We start from the raw sequence: 14,728 nt of genomic DNA, 5'->3' as shown, positions 1-14,728 counted from the left end.
TTACACTAGCAGATTTAATGGCTGACTTGAGGAAGAAGTGAAACTTGTGTCTTAGCCTTATTTTGCAAATACATCTTTATTCATTGATGATGATATCCTGTAACTGAGCACTGCTTTTCTGACTGCAGAAAACACTGTAAATCTGAAGAATAGCCTTAACTGAGTAGCCAAAGATTTATTAGACTGGAATTGTAGTCAGCTTATGGAGCGACAATTCACTAACATCTGAGCTAGGCAGTAGGGGCCTTATAAATATGCAAAGTGAAACACCTAAAATGGATAAACCAGTGTGGGTTTAGAAACACAGTATTTTGTCAACTAGAGTAAGACAATGCTGTTATAGTAAATGGTGATAGAATCTATCCTCTCTAGTTTGAATCAATCTTTCAGAAATAACTGATCACAGTAATGGGTAATAACAAGAATAATTTGCATTTGTGTATTGCTACATTGTGAGCTTGAATTTATCTGGCTTTAAACAAGCCTGGGAAATAAATATTGTTATGGGGCTCTATGCTGAGGTGCAGCATGCCTCTAGCAGCTGCCAGGGATGCGCAGCAAAGGAGTAAGAGAAATAGAAGAAACTTTGACACCATGACCCTTACTTGATCCTGCCCCTTCTCAAAGCCAGAAAAGAAACCCAGAAGCACTGATTTCCATTCCCCTGTTCTAATGTCTAGACCATACTTTGCCTGCGTTCCTGACAGAGGACCAAGCAATCCCAATTTCTGCTCATACCCGAAAGGTGGTGGTGTGTATTTGGCTTGGTTCTGATGTGCTGAAACAGCGTTAGCTGTAATACACAAATAGCCTTGTGCCTGCATGTCTCTGCTCTAACTGTTCTGACTACTAGCCTCTTTCTGCACAAGCAGAAATCCTTTTGATGCTGTTCTCAGTGACCTTGTAACTACAGAACTTGATTATGGTTTTTGCCAGTATGACTGAATAAACTTTTTTCCCATCTCTCATGATAGCAAGGATGCTGAACAGATTTAAATCTGCAAGATCCATTTTTCTGATGCAATTCATCACGTGCCCATTTTCCCAAGGGAAGTGAGGGGAAAAATATATGCTTGTGGATTAAAAAAAAAGACTTTGAGTATGCAGGTGGTGATGGTTCTGACAATGATACGCCCGGTAAACTGCCTAACCAGCCATGCCTCAGCTTACCCAACTGATCACACCTATGTCAGCATTAGGTCCCTGAGGTCTTCTGCTGGAAGGAGACAAAGCAAGCCAAAAGCTATCACCTCGAAGAGAAATGAGTAAGTATGAACCCCGCAAGGCAGCTGGGTAAGGTTTGATGAACAGATGCTCACATCTCTATTTTCCATACGCACATTGTAGTTCAGAGTTCTGCACTCCATGTGCTACCATTTTGAGTGATAAAACAAAAAACACTGGAGGGGAGTAGGACGGTGATTGATAGGATGAAATATCCTTTTTGCTCCGAGTCTCTGTTTTCCAGGTATAGGTATAAAGATGCAGTAGGTACAGTATCTATATCTGTCACTATAGATGGAGATACATAAATTATATATATAAAAGTACATACTATTTACTTCCTCTCTAGATACAATCAATAAACAGTTCCATACATCTTTATATTTATGTAGCAATAAATACATTAGATAAAAGTAATCTATTCAAGTCACGATTACCTCTTACTCAAATATGCCTTATAAATAATTTGTCTTCTGTTCTGATTGTATACTCTGTATATTGATATTATTTTGTCTAGTTGTTATGAAAAAAAACCCTGTCTCTGCCTCAACTCTAATCTTTTCTTTGGCACAGCCATTGTTTTAAAAGCCTAGAATGATAATAAAGTATGGGGAAAACGCTTAGGAGAGCCATCCATTTCTCAGCCCGTCTTCAGTTAATTAATACTCCACATTCTCAAGAGGAGGACAAATCTTAGCTCCTTCGCCAAATTAAGGGAGGAAGAGACGCAATAAATATTCTACTGGGCTGAAGTCGTTTTTGCTTCCACTGCAGTTCTGAGCTACAAGCTCTGTTTGTCTGGGAACAGAGCACCCACCCTATCAAGCCTCAAGGGAAAGGCATTGCTCTTCTCTTTTTGAAGGATGGAAGGGGCCTCCACTCACACATGCTTTTGCAAATAATACAGCAGTTACCAACACTGGTTACCATTTACCTTCCAGCCACAGTCTCTTTACTGGAAACCTTGAAGCTTCACTCAGAATTTGCAGGAGGAACTGGCATATTTCCAGGAGCAATGCTGCCTTATCACTCCTTCCTTCGCATACCTGTAGCTACAGGAACTGGACTAGGCTGTAACAGCCAGCTATGCTAAAATGGACTCCTGGCTCTTTTCAATTACATACTTATATTCAGGAGAGACAGGCTGTGGCTCAGACTAGTGACAAGTGATCCTTTCATTCTTCCCTCCTTTAGCTTCCATTTTGGTCACATCAGCATGCTCAGAGGCAAACGGAAGCATGCTTACCTAGGGGGCTGAGCTGGATTTACCCTGCATGGATCAGATGTTCAGAGTGGCCAGGATGCTTTCCGCGTCCACCAGGGAAGGACTGCTTGAAGCAGTGGTGTTGGAAAGACAGAATGGCGCATGCAGCACAATCTTGGCCATTAACTGCCCTCAGATCTGCACAGGAAAGAGCACTACCCTGATAAAACCAAAGAAATAGTGATAAGGAGAAATCTGAGAAAGCTGAACATTAAGGATCTTTAAGGGTGAAAGGTGAACATTAAATTTGTTTCAAACTCAGCTGGCACAAAGGTGTTTTGCAAACATCTCCAAGGTTTGAGCAATTTTGGAAATGGGGAAGTGTCCAATAAACTGGAAGTCTAGACCTGTGAATTTTCTTCTCTGACCAATCAGGATTAGCTTCTCAGTGCTTCTGCAGGAAACCAGAGAGTACCAAGACTTCCCCAGAAGAAAAGGAATATTTAAGAAGAGAAAGCTTTTCAACATCATCTTGGATTCAAGCTCACGTCTAGAGCCTGAGATAATGTTGGTCCTTTTTGAATCTGAATTGCGCTATCATCAAGAAGTTTTAAAATGTATTTAGAAATGTGCATGAGAGCTAGAGAAAGGAAGGAAGAAGGAAAGAGAATATAAAAAAATTCTTACTGAGAATAACCACAGCTTTGGGAAGTTCTGAATAAATTTCCATTCTCTTTGCAGATATTCCAAAGACCCAAGTCTTTCAACTCATGGGAAATTAAGTTACCAGCTCTTAAAGGCATCATGAAGTCTTGCAGCCCAATCAGTGGTGAGTTTCCATCGCCAAAGACGCAGACCAAAACGTGATCCTGCAGGTTCAGTGCTGCTTGGTCCTTGCAACTCTAAATTTAAAACAGAGTTCTTCTAAACCAGCTACTAGGTTTATTTTAGATTTTTCTCTTCAGTCAGAAAGACTTAAACTTAGCTGCGTAACATCTATGGGTAGAATGAGACTATATATAAAAAGAAGTATCTGCCATTAAGTATTTGGATCCCAAGTGTATCCTACAGCAGTGAAAAATTCATATATGTTGGCATAAAACATAAAAAATGTAGAGCAAGGCAACAATACTAGTTTAATGCCAGGAGCTTAATAATTACTTTGGTCTGGTGTTTTTTTTCCTGGCTAATTGATCATGCTTCTCAAATGAGCTAATTAGTCTGGGAAAATGTACTGGGGAGCGGGTATTGCTTAGTGTGGTGCCTCACAGTTGGTAGGTAGTATGGCCAAGTCAGCCAACCAGGCTTGTCAGAGCCATTGCATTAATGGCCACACTAACCAACCAGGAACTGTGGGATCAGTATATCCCTGCAATGTTCAGTCCTTGGCAGTTTTTTTTCCACAGAGAAACAAGGGCCTTTGTCAGGGAGAAGTTTCCTGATGAGAGATTAGAATCATAACCAAATTAAATGGTTGTCTCTAACTAATTAGATTAGTTTAAATTGAATAATGAAACCTTTAGCTGTATTTAATGTAACATGCCTGAAGTCCAACGATTAGTCTGCTGAATGAAGCTAAACAATTAAAAACACAATCTATTTTATAGCTTATTTTATAGGAACAATTGGAAAAACTATTACTGCTGAAATCTGCAGAGGAAATGCACAATTACAAGACCAACAGGAGCAGTCAGTACAGTGAATGAGCAGCAGGGACAGGTGAGCCACTCTGAAGACACTACGGGAGGACTTAGGCCTTCCTTCCAACCTGGGGCCAAGAAGCTGGCTATATCTGGCATTTATCACTTTATTACTGAGGTCAAGGAAAAAAATATATTAATTTTCAAACATCTATGCTGTATTAGAATGACGGTTGTGTAATCTTACGTAAAAGCCAGAGGACCGTATTTTGCTATGTGTTGAGACGCCCTGTGTTTTGCATGGACATCAAGGAGGAACTTGTGTAAAGTATATCCATCTAGCTGCCCGTGGTTTCCAAACAGAACAAAATGCTGAAGTGTTATGACAAATGCCATAGGAATATACTTGCACCTTTAAGCACCTAAACAACTTCAAAAATGTAGCTTTTAAAAACCCAAAGCACAGTCTGGGACTTTGTCAAGCACCCAACTCACTCCCCAGAATGCGTCTTAGACTCCCAGGCTTGCCTGTCCCAGAAACGTGATTGCAAAGGAAGGGACTGCATGAACATGAAGTGCAATAGCTATTATGCACTAATTTCCTTTGTGGACATTCTTAATCCTCATAAAAAGCCCCTTGCACAGTCTAGCTTAGCTACGCAAAAACACTCAGTACAAAACAGAAGTGGCACATGGGGAGTTAGGACACACTAGCAGTTGTAAGCCTTTTCCTCATGTAAACCCGCCTGTAAGGTCTTTTCAAAACATTACCCCTCAATTCACAGAGCTGAGCTTCCAGTCCTATTGGGATATTTGCCCATTTGTAATGACTAATCCTATTTTGGAGGTTGCTGGGCAATAGGGTCCTTTTATTTGCTTGGAAGGAAGCTGCAGCATTTCAAGCAGCATGAATTCCAGCCTGCTACAAGTCTCCCAGCTGGCAGAACAGCTTGAACATTCTGTATTTTTGATGAAATCTTTGATCACCTCATTGCAAGATTTGGTTGCCTACTCTCAGCTCTCTGGCAGCTCTGAGTGCAACCTGCCATTTCTAGATGGGGTTTGTTCTTTTACGGATTAGACACATTAAATAAATAAACCAAACTGTCTTAAAGATATCCAGATCAATAATGTCACAGACACAGGAGTCTGGAAACACAACATACACAATTTTAGAATAAAACAGATGTCAATCAGACCTTCCTTTGTCCATCTGCTGAGATCCTCTCCTGAGATACAGTGCCTGCCCTGCTTTAGATGAACACAGAAGGCATTACTGATCCCCTGGAGATCTTTCTCTGTTCCCAGGTTACCACCTAGATTACACGGGAATATGGCTGTGGAATGAGCCTTCAGCTTCCACCACTGCAACAGAGTCTCTACACGATCAAGATACTTTATCTGCAGCTCCCTCCTGAAAAAGGGTAATGGTAAACCCTCAGTCTCTCCCCTCCAGGGCAGGGTCTGTCTCCTACCTTTGCATATGAAATCAAAGTTAGAAATTAGCTAAGATAACACTGCTAAATAAACAGCAGTAAACTGGAGAGTGCTGTGCCCTCCATCTAGATCAATGCATTGAAGCTCCATCTTATTCCTAGGAGAACAAGGAGGAAGAGACGTGAGGATCCCAAGAGCAAATCCCCCACACCTACCAGAATAGCCTCCTGCAGTGCAACAGCGTCACACCAGTGGAACATTCCTCTTGAATCTAGGATGACACTGCTCTTCTCCTCTCCTTGGCCATCAAACCCCCTAAAACAGAGAGAAACTTCTTAGCTACAGAACAACCTCGCAGCAGCAGCAGTTACAGTTTACCCAAGTTGAGATCACATCTCCAGCTGCTGCCGAGGTGCCCTCTTTATCTACATCGTAACTTTCATGTCCCATAGTAGCAAGGAAAAATTAGGATGTATGAGTCACACATGAACCATGACAGTATGGGGGAAAAGGGTTGTGTGGTAGAGGAATTCCTTTGTCAATGTCAGCTGAGACAAACATACTGCATATAAAAATATACGGCAAAGTGTTTCCTTGAATTATTGTATCAGTTGTAATGTTTATATCTGTTTGGACTTGGTCCCTAGGATTATTCTAAATAATGAGTTCTTCAGTGGGGACATTCATTGAAGCAATATTTATATAAACATGGTCTTGATTAACAGCAAAAAGAAGTCAGCAGGAATTTTCCCCTTGTCTTCAAGGACTTTAAATTATGCCCATATTGCAGGATATTCTTAGAGGCAAATTGCAGATCCATAGCTGTGTTTGCATTGTGTTAGTTCAGAAGCAGCAACAAGACCACATGAAACAAAAGCCGTTCAGTCAAATGCTGCTCTGAACATCAAACTGTTTCAAAGGACTGCTACAGAACAGAATTGTTGGGGAAGTCATGTCGAACAACAAAGGGTTGTTCACATGTCTCCTCAAGGCCCAGGCATGGACAGAAAAAGACCTTGAATCCGTTGGATAAACCATTTGCTCAGCACCATCTCTCTAGCTTTACTGTAGGTAGAGTCAGCCTTGAACAGTTGACCCAAGAGCAAAGTTTATTTAATCACTCTGTAAGTGAAATCACAACGATAACTGAAACTTGCCAACTAGGATTACAACACATACTGGACACAATAGCTTTAGTAGAGCTATACGACCAGACAAGTGTTTGGTCCTGACATTCCTTTTCACGTCCAATTTGTCCTTATCTTGCCTATGCAGTGTTGGGTGAGGCGAGATTAACGGAAGGGAGACGGGGGATTTTGCAAGGGGAAGGTGCCATTCATTATGAGGCCTGCAAAGCAGATCTAGTTGTGCCCTGTACAGACCAGCTTACGCTGGTACTGGCTTTAGCACTTCTTAGCACAGCATTAGGGAACCTGAGAATTTGCCCCATTTTTGCAAATGGGGCTGGGGGTTTTGCAGCTTGTGCCAAACTCCATGGTGCCATAGATATACAATTAACCCCTACCCAAGAGAACTAGTTAAATGTCACAGTCATTTCAATAACGGCAGCATAGCTACAGAGTCTTTCCCATTCCATATGAGAATTCAAAGACCAGGCTGGAACTTCTTTACAGTTTCTGCTAGCTCCCCAGGTCTTAAACTAAGGAACTAATAACAAATCCCAGGACTGATCATCTTAGAACAGGTTACCTTGTTCTTCTAAATTAATATATTTGTAAGTTTTATAAATGTTCACCTATCCTAAAACCAGCACAAGATACAAAAGCCACAAAGGGTCGACTAATGGCGTGGACATAAACTGTAACGACAGACTTTTGCCTAATTGCTCTCCAGTCTCCTCTGCAGGAAAGGCACCAAAGAGGCAGAACAGATCTGTGTGCCCTGGCTGCTGCACTACTGCTGCTTCAGAGGAGGCAAGAGCAGCAGACACCGGCAGCTGGAAGCAGCCTAGGGGAAAAGAAAGGAAGGGCAAACACAAAGTGGAGTGCTGCCGATGCCAAATGGCTCGTGACAGCTCTGCTTCTCTTACAGACCGGCGGTACCAAGCCATGAGGCTTCCAATCTTTTTCCAGGCCCTTCAGCTGAAGTCCATCGATCTCCAGAAGTTCACAAAACATAGCCAAAGCCACCACACTACCTATCCCTGTTGCTCTCTTCTGCCACTTGCACAGTTCTTGCTCTCAGCAGCGCTTGCAGCAAGGAGTTTCACAGGCAAACAGCATATTGCATGAAGCGTTTTTTTGATCAGCTTTGAAGTACCCACCTTCAGCAAAATGAAAGGTAATTTTGCATCTCTGACAAGGGGCAGGGAGAGGCTTCAAACTGGCTCTCCTGAGTTTAGCAAGCTGGTGCAAAACTGGAGGGAGAGGGGAGCACATACCCCTTTAAATCTCTGCAGTGTCTCTACACAGCCCTGTGCTAACTGCAAGCGATTGCATTTATTAGCCACACATCTCCTCCTCAGATAACAAATCCTTAGGCCAGTGATTAAATGGTATTTTGGCAAGTTAGAGACTATCTTCTCACAGGCTCCCTTACTTGACTCAGATTTACCAATCAATCAATGTATATATCTCTATCATAATAAAGCCATCATCTATACACACAACCTGTCAGAAATGACAACTCCTCATTCTAATATTATGGGAAATATATACGCCTTGGAGGAAACACCTGTTGGATCCCTACAGTGGGAGATAGCGGGAAAAGACAGCAGGAAACCCTCTGCATCATAACGGCATCCACCTTGCCAAAGCCAAGCACATTCTGATTTAACAAGCCATTCTTTAGTTAAGGGATCCTTCTGCCATATATTCTGCAAGTTACATGATTCTTACGGAAATCTGATTTTCCTGAGAGACTCGTAAATCATCCTGCACTGGACTCTGAGGAGCTTGAGGATGAGGGCACTGGAACTGACATGCTGTAGTACCCAGCAGAGACAGAAATAGTCTCTGATTGAGCTACAGTCACTCACTACAGCCATTAGCAGGTTATCTGGGTCACAAATTGACTGTGCTGTGGGGGCGCAGTTATCTGTGTTGGCTCTGCACGAGTCTGGAAAGAAAACAGTTGCATTCATATGATGCTGTGCATTGCCACATCTGTGTTACTTTTCTTTCTCTAGCACATTCTCGTCTGAGGTTCGTAGACTTACATTGCACTGAACAGAATAGCAGAAAAGGACAAGACCACGTTATCAAAGACCATACAAGTGGAGTGACTTACAAAAGCACTACGTACTTTGGACTGTGGACATTTCTGAAAATGCGGCCCTAGCAGCTGAACCTTTTGAAAATAGTGTTCCACAGTGTCAGGTGCATAAGCCACTGGTGTAATTGGTCTGTGCCCAACCCACAGACGAACTGAGTCTATTACAACAATAGCCCACTATTAAACTCAGAGAAAAATTTGGTTTTATACTGCAAATAACCCCAGCTCAATACCTTATATATCATCCAAAATGGCAGTTCGGTCCAGTGTACCAGAGTTGAACTGAGAGTGCTACAACATGGTAAGACATTTCTTTTTTGCCTGTTTCCACAGCCATGACCTAATATAAACTAGTCACTCATGTTTCCATGAATCAAAGTAGATAATTTAGCTCTCAGCCATGCTAAGAGATGGTTAGACACGTCCAAGATGTTTCAAACTTCATTTGAGGACTAACATAAGTGATTAACAGTTGTCTATAGCATTAGAAGGCAGGGAGTGGAAGTCCTTTTATCAAATTGTTAGCTGCCAACAACTTCCCGCTGACAAGCTATCTTTAAATTCTTCATAATGCCTTTGCGAAGCCCTAAAGCTTTGTTGAATCCCTCGCCTGCAGTCTTCCAACATCAGCTCTTCCACTCCTTGTCGTGGGAAAACGTGGCTACGATGAGTCTTAATGTCATGTGTACGCATCGAGGTCTGTGCTCATTTGGTTTGCCTTCTGTGCTCTAAGTACAGAACAGCAGCAAATCCTCAGGGATCAGAGCTTATTTCTGTGTCCTAAATTTTGCCCAGAGAGATAAAGGGGTAGAAGCCTACTCACAAAGCACCTCAGGACAAGCAAGGCCTGGAAGAGCTGTACCATTGCTCCCCAGAAACCTACTCACATGAGAAATGTGTGCACTAAAGTCTCCAGAGAGAATACACCCGTGGGTACCGGCATGACACGGGCAGGTTGCTCCAGCAGCTGGATCTGGAAAGGCCCGGCCCACCAGCACAAATGCCCTGACGTCCTTCCCCTTCCTCTGTACCACAGCCTTGGGGATGATTTAACACTTGGCATGTGGGCTGTTCGGTTCACATCCCATTTGGGAATCCTCTTATTGTTTTTTGAATCGCTCCCAGATCCGCACATATGTTAACCTTTTCCTTCAGGGAGGAGTGGAGTTTCACACACACAATGAAAACTGCCTGTGAAGGCTGCTACAAAGCCCCTTTTCTCACTCCCAGGCCCACACTGTGAGAATACGGTGCTTGTCTGGACTTGGCTTGTTCGTCATCATGGATTATATCACTCCAATCACAACGAATCAAAGTGCTTTCCCTACCCCATAAGGAACTACAAGGCTTAATTAATTGACACAGAGGTATTATGTTTCATTGCAAAATATTATAATTTAGAGTATTCCATCCAATAATTAACAAATACATCAGGCAATAAGTGAAACCAATCTTAAAAATGAGTAGTTAAATTTTTCTTAATTACACCCACTGAACGAAATCTGCCCCTAAGCAATGCACATGTAATCCCAGTGAAGTCAGTGTGGTTGCACAGAATACACTAAGATAAAAATAGTCTGTAGTTATCATCTATATTGCAGCAATACTTACAGTCCCCCACTAAGTTTAGGGACTCCTGCTTTATTTAGAGCTGTAAACACGAACAATAAAGGTAAACCAAGTTGAACTGAGAAAACAGCATGGAAGGAGACATGTGGCACTGGGACTTACACAACACACAAATAGGAAGGCTGAATCCTAGTCTGATAGGCATCGTCTGACACCACATTTTAAAAGGGAGCCAAGATTCTCTAATAACAAGACTCCGGGTGATGATGCCTTAAGAAGAAGAACTGATAGCTGTGTGGTGAAGTCTGAAGAGTTGGCAGCACTGGAGAAATTCAGAAGGCATAAGGATAACTGGACTGAACTGTCTGAACATTGATCTAGATGCATTAGGGCCTACTTCACTAAAGAAACCTGAGTGACATATAAGACAAGACTCCTCCTGCTTTTGTTATCTGCTCTCCATTTCTGCATTCAACCCTCCACCCAAATCACCTCCCTCAGCTAACACTTCACTGTATAAGGACATGTTGTTCAGCCATAGATATAAACCAGGTGTAACAACTCCAACACGCTTGCAAATTAATATAGCACAGTTATCGTGGGGAAGCTGGATACTACTTCTGCAGGCAGATCTCATGTGTCAGAGCTATGAGCCATTGTTTCTGACAGAAAACAACAGCTCATTATTTACAACATCCCTTGTGAAATCTTTGCTGAAGTCTGCCTCTCCCCTTCTGAGGTCACAGGAGGGCTAGATAAAATGCAGCTTCTTCTCCTTGACACGGACAAGCGTACGTGCATATTTTTGTTCTTCCACCGCTACTTGGGCTGGGCACAGGTTGTATTTTAAAAACTAAAGCTTGATCCTGCTACCCACACACGGAATAGAGGCTTGCTTTGATTCCAGAAAGGCTGTTCAGAGAGTAGGACAGCAGACAGCTTGAGTAAGGGTGGCAAAATTCAGCTCCTAATTATTAGATTAAAACCTTGAAACAGTTGTCATGTATGAAGGGACAAAGTAGAATCTGGCAAACAGGAAGGGAAAAAACAAATCTTCTCATAATGATAAATAATCTCTGAAGACAACCTTGTCATTTTTGAGAGCATCTCAACAGTTACTCATTTTTATTTTTTTAGTCACTGCTTATCAAAATTTGCATGGCTAGTTAGTGGGTTAATTTAATTATGAGCAGCACTTATGAACAGCCTGATGGGGGATCTGCAGAGGGCAATAGAATCTGTTCTTGAATTATGAAATTGCACACACTCACACATCTGGAAGCCGTCATGGGACAGATCACTGTCTTGTAAATGCGTGTTGAGTGTTACAATATTTTACTAAGCACTCCCAATCTGTCAAGGTTTACAGGAGAGTAGAGACGGGGAACATTTGGGATCATTTGTGGCTTAGAGCCATTAGCTACTTCCACCCACTTATTGTGACGTTATTAATAGCAAAATAATCTAAAGAGCAGAACTTGGCTTACTCAAGATCTTAGATAATAGAAGTGATTTTCACTAAGGGCCAAAACCAGGGAGCCAGGACCCAGCCGAATAATAGACTATGCTGGGTAGCACAGCCTTGTTTTTGGCTGAACTGGTGGTAACTGTGCAGAGTCTGTTCCTCAGAGGACTGGCCTGCAGACCTAGCCTAGTCCTGTTGTTTCAGGTGTGCGTAAGAGGTGGCACATGGTGACACCACCCAAGAGATAACCAGAGGAGAAAATGCTATGTAACCAATGTGATGTCGCCCATCCCTTACTAATTGCTCTTCTCAACAATGGTCAATGGTAAGAAGGCCATTAAGCACCACGCAAAAGAGAGATAAATTTACACTTCATTAAACCATGGACAGTGTAACAAAAGCTATCTGCCAGAACAGAAAAATGTGAGCTGTACCTCTACGCTATCCCTACTAAAACTCGAGTTAACTGGCTAAAAACCAATGCCATTATGCTTGCATGACACCCAGGGATACTTGTGACCACCGTATTGGCATTGCCAAGAGTAAGTGACATCCTAAATTCTCCTGGACTCAAAGACAGAGACCAGAACAGCCAATTAGCTACCAAGACTCAAATCATATAGAAGTCTGATTCTAGCCTGGCACACAGGAATGGATTTCATCCCATGAAAAGCAAACCCCTGTTGAGGAAATCAGGACTTTGCCTGTGAAAGAAACTTTGCATGAAGGTTTCTTCACTTTCTGGAGCCATAGCTCAATGAAAAGATTTGGAAGACTTGGAAACTCCACGGAGCTTTGGGCTTCTTGTTAAGCCATTGCATATCTGTTTAATTTAAATCCCCATCCAATCATTAAATATGGGTGGTTTTTTTTTAATGGGTCATTATGATGTGATTTATGACATTGGTGTAATTGTCAGAATTACTGTGGGTAATTAAAATATGAAATGCATGCTGCCAGAGGCTTCAGTCACTCTCAGCACCCTCATTAAAAATCAGGAGCTGACCAAATTATAAATAGACTGGTTTGCACAAGTTCACAGGGAAAGCTAATTATGAAACTTATCCTTATGCACTCAGAACTCACACCATCAGTCATGCAAATTCTTTAAGTGATTATACTATTGTATAACATGGAATCAGATTAGTATGTACAGGTGGGTGCAACTCCAGTTACAATGTGCAGTACAACTGTACTTTGCATGGTGAATGTGAATCCCTAAAACTCTTATGCAAGCTTGATGATAGATGTGGGACAAGGGCCTGGGGAAGAGAGAGGTGGTGTATTTTCGCATGAATTATAGAAAAAAAGACTGAGGAATACAGGGAAAGGCTGCAAGGGATAAGGCGCTCTGATCTATAATGGTAAGTCACAGAGAAACAAGAGAGGCATGTGAACACAAGGGATGAGAGCTTCAGAAAGAAGCTGGAATAAACTTCGGATTAGCTAGCTAAATTCGTAAGGAACAGCGGCTGGCTAAAATCACAGGGAGTTTAGGTGCCAAATATAGTGAGCGTCAATACAAACTGAAGTTAAGAAAAAATTCTATATATAAGGGCAGGCAAGGGCTGAAACTTTTTCTTTCTAGTATTCCAAATTTTTTACTCTCCAGAGAGGAAGGAAAAAAATAACTGGAGGATTATATACAAAATTCAACCAAAAGCGAATCAAGAAGTAAATTACTGATGGAAGAAGAGTCCTGTTAGAGTTACCAGTAACACCTCCGGTGACTTAAAGCCCAAATGCAGTATGCTTTTGCTTAGTATGGGGTTTCCAAAAAAAAAAAAAAAAAAAAAAAAAAAAAAGAAAAAAGAAAAAAGAAAAAAGTGAAACCCCTCTTGCAATGCCAGTAAACAGACTTGGTTTTCATGCAAAGAGAGACAATGCAGTCTGTACAAAACAAGTTTAGGCAGATTTTGCACACCATGGAAGCTAGGTCTTTTGTGTCAGAAATCCTCTAAAATATCTGCTCCGTCATAATGATTCGTCAGCCTCATTGGTTGTGCAAGTTTCAGTGAAGATAAGACCTCAGTGTTCCATAAGCAAGATTCAGCCCGCCTGCATTGACAGAACAATTTATTGGGGCGCTTAAAGATCCATTTATACCAAGAAGAGTCATGTTCCAAAAGTAATGATTTATATTCTGTGTACCTGTACAAGATGCTGGGGGCTGGAGATTTGAAGTGAGAAAGACTAGGGGAAAGTATGCATGGACAATGTCTCCCACCCAAATTTCTTTAACCTAATAAACCTAATTAACTGCATGTGTATTTATCAGCTTAACTATCACTCCATCCAAACCTGTCACCCTGACTCTAACAAGTAGTCCTCAAAAGTACACAGCAAGAAAAATGGGACTTCCCAACACAACACAAATTGGAATGCAAAATATCATCACCTCTTCCTAGAGGAGCTCCCTGCGTAACAGCAGTCCATCAACTTCCAGTGTCCAAAATATCTGTTCATCTTCTTCCTTATGTGTCCCAAGCTCCAGAAAAGCTGTTTGTGTAGTTCAGGAGGGACTCTTTGTAGAATTCCACCCCTGAAGTGTTTGAGACGTACCTCTAAGCATCCATACTTTTCCATGTTTCTACAACCCTCTGAGGTTTGGCTTTCACTGAAACACCCCCTTCCACATCTCTCCCATTCTAGCAATAAAAGTAAAGCTGAAGGAACCCGAAACTTGTCTAACTTGTGAGGTTTTTTTTGCTATGCCAACAGTCTGCTAAATTTTCCACAGAGCTTCCACCCTGTAGCGTAAATACCAGGTAGTGATCAAAAGCACAATGTGCCTGCTGACAAAAGGGATCTTGCTCACTGTAACAACACTTTCTCCACCTCTATCTATCTCCTTTTTCTTGAGAACACAGTTTTACACTTGTCCTTCATACAAATAACCCGAGGGTGGGAATTATTCAGAAGGCTCGTGTTTGACACCCCATCTGTTCATTTCTG

General features: G+C 41.8%; 1 pseudogene across 1 annotated transcript in view; it reads right to left on the bottom strand.

Moving 5' to 3' along the window:
* LOC309602590 (potassium channel subfamily U member 1-like) overlaps positions 1 to 14,728 on the bottom strand; it is a 48,109-nt pseudogene that overhangs the window by 11,993 nt on the left and 21,388 nt on the right. The window contains exons 16-18 of the transcript in view: positions 5,721 to 5,820; positions 3,116 to 3,330; positions 2,471 to 2,648 (exon numbers count right to left, since the gene is read on the bottom strand). The product of the transcript in view is annotated as a potassium channel subfamily U member 1-like (transcript). The remainder of the gene's footprint in view (positions 1 to 2,470; positions 2,649 to 3,115; positions 3,331 to 5,720; positions 5,821 to 14,728) is intronic.

This window comes from Platalea leucorodia (assembly GCF_965183815.1).
Source record: "Platalea leucorodia genome assembly, chromosome: Z".
Classification (NCBI taxonomy): Eukaryota; Metazoa; Chordata; class Aves; order Pelecaniformes; family Threskiornithidae; genus Platalea; species Platalea leucorodia.
This window is presented reverse-complemented; position numbering and strand designations above follow the sequence as displayed.